Raw genomic sequence first — 2,640 nt, forward strand, 5'->3', positions numbered from 1 at the left:
CGGCTCCTCATCCATCCCCAGGCAGAGCTCCGTGCACTCCAGCTGGTCATTGACATAGAGGGCGACACCCCCTCCCCTGTCTCCCCTGCCTGAACTAGATGACTGTCTGCTCCCCCCGCATTTTCTCAAACATAGTGTTCTAGGGATGAGAAGGAAATAGATTTGAACATGGCTGAATAAATATTTCTGCTGGAAATTTCTACCAAAATACATTTTCACTGGTGTCTGTGACTTTTTTATTTGCTTTTTCACACTTTCTTAGGCACGGAAACCATACATAAATGTATTTGTATGACTCTTTACAGACAAAAACCAACAGAAACATTCAAAATACATCTAGGTGAGATTTGGGGGTTTATTTCAATTAATATTCACTGCTGCATTTTCGTTAGATTTATTCATTCTAATTAGTAGTGATTTAAAGAGAAAATCCTGCTTGCATTGCCTCAAGGCACACAGAAACAGCAATTGGTACTGGCTTTAACACATTCTTCCTACACAGGGGAAGGAACCTTCTCCTGTACAAATACCGAAAGGATTCATATCCGCTTCATCCTGAGGGTCTCCTCCCTATAGAATTTTTGCATGTTATCTTAAGCATGTGACAGAAGGAATGGGTTGGAGGGACAGTGGTAGTTAGACTCACCAGCCAACCACTCCAGCGTAGCTGCTAATGGAAGGAGACAGAGACATCTTTAAGGCAGCACTGTAGGGAAATTAATTCTTCCTGCACGCTGATAACAGCCCCGCACATAACCTAGGCTGCAATGATTTGTTTTTAACGGCCAATTTTAGCAAGTAGGTTTGCAGAGTTACCACCTCTTCTTCAATTCAGAGAAGAGAAACCAGTCACAGAACTGTGCTAACCCTCGCCAAAATATCAGCTTCTCCAACAGACCACAGCCTGTCCGCAATTATTCCAAGAATATTTTCTGATTGTGTAAGAACCATCTTAAAATGGTTGCTACCAGCACGACTTCAATCTTTGTCTAGATTTTGGTCCTGGACATTCAAGGTAAATCAGGGGAATATTCTTCCCTCTGGCCTGTTCTGTGTTGTCTGAACGGAGTCCGTGCATGGAGCTCCCATAGACGTCAGTGGAAGTTTTATGCATGAAATGAATGCAGAAAGGCAGTTGAAATCTGCTCTGCGGCGAAGGCATCTGCATTGCAGATTGGAGAGGAAAATTTTGCCCTAAGTGCCAAATCTCATCTTTTAAGAGCAAAACTATTTTTGTTTTATACAAGTGCAAAAAATGATCATTTGGATAATATAGAACTCAGTAGTTTAAAAGTAAAAAAAAAAAGTAACCATCCTGCTGTTTTGCAAAGTATTTTAAAAATACTTAACTTTTTAAATTATTTTTTAAAACATTTTTGTTCCCCTACATGTTTGTAAGATTGACAGTACAACATAGGGCATATATATTTATTTACTTGTTAATTTTCAAAACAACTTGGAAAACTTAAGCTAATGTGCAGGGATAACTATTCACTATTGATGTGGTGAAAGACCGCACCATTCAGGAACAAATGATAATCAACAAAGTTAGCAGAGATTTTACTTTTGATAAGAACAGTGTATAGTCATATCAGTACAGCAACATTTCACGGCAGTTTAGAACAAGAAGAAAAATGCCATGTAAACTTATATGTTGAAATTATAGGCAAGAATTTAAATGTGGGTAAGCACATTTTCCCTCTCTCAAATTTTGGGATAAATTTCAGATTTAACACATTTGGTCAAGGCTATCATAGGGGCCATGGGACATTTCATTCCATCTTTATTGCAACCTCTGGTGTTTGAAAAATGAGCGATGGGAAAATAAAAAGCTTCCTTGTTCTTTTATTCATACACTAGACAATGCTTTTTCCTTCTGTCCCCTCCGCCACCCCCCTTAATGATAAATCCAACATGCAATTTTCTGCCATTGCAAAGCCCAGTTTAAGTGTAGGTTTAACAAACACTTACAAACAGTAGGTACATTTAGTGATGCACCTGATGATCTGAAAAATAGGTACTTATGCTTACAAAGTATAGTGGAAGCTTTGTGTTATATTTCAGCTGGAAATGGGTTTCTTCAGTAGAAATATGTTTTGTAGCAATGGCTTAGAACGAAGAGTGTAGTGATGGAGCGGTAGAACAGACAGGTTTGGCAGTGTCAATGACTGCAGGACTCAAAAAGAACTTCCTTTGGCAGATAAACTACTTTTTTAAATTGAATATAGTGAGTCCATACAAGAAGCTTTAGCTTCAACTGCAAAATCAAACAATCTTTGAGAAGAGTGATAAAGGACAGCCTGTTTTTGTGTACACAAGACAGCACTTCAAGCAGTCCTGCTACTCTTTTTTCATCGGTTTGAATATAGTGATGCCTTTAACCTGCATCAATGGTAAATGATATTATTTACATATTTGTAAAATCCTGTATGTGAGCAACCGTCTATGAACACTGTCCCCCCACCTGACCTCAAGAAATCTCAACAGATTTTCATACAGGCAGTTGAGTCTGTGAATTGGAACTTATTCTGGGATCTACTCAGCAAACCAGTGTATCTCCAGCAAAGAATCAAACAAGACCACAGACCCAAATAATTTTGCTTCATGTTAGTGCTTAATGATACTGCTTTTCAGCATTGG

The sequence above is a fragment of the Aptenodytes forsteri genome, unplaced genomic scaffold, assembly GCF_000699145.1.
Source record: "Aptenodytes forsteri isolate BGI_AS27 unplaced genomic scaffold, ASM69914v1 Scaffold415, whole genome shotgun sequence".
Lineage (NCBI taxonomy): Eukaryota > Metazoa > Chordata > Aves > Sphenisciformes > Spheniscidae > Aptenodytes > Aptenodytes forsteri.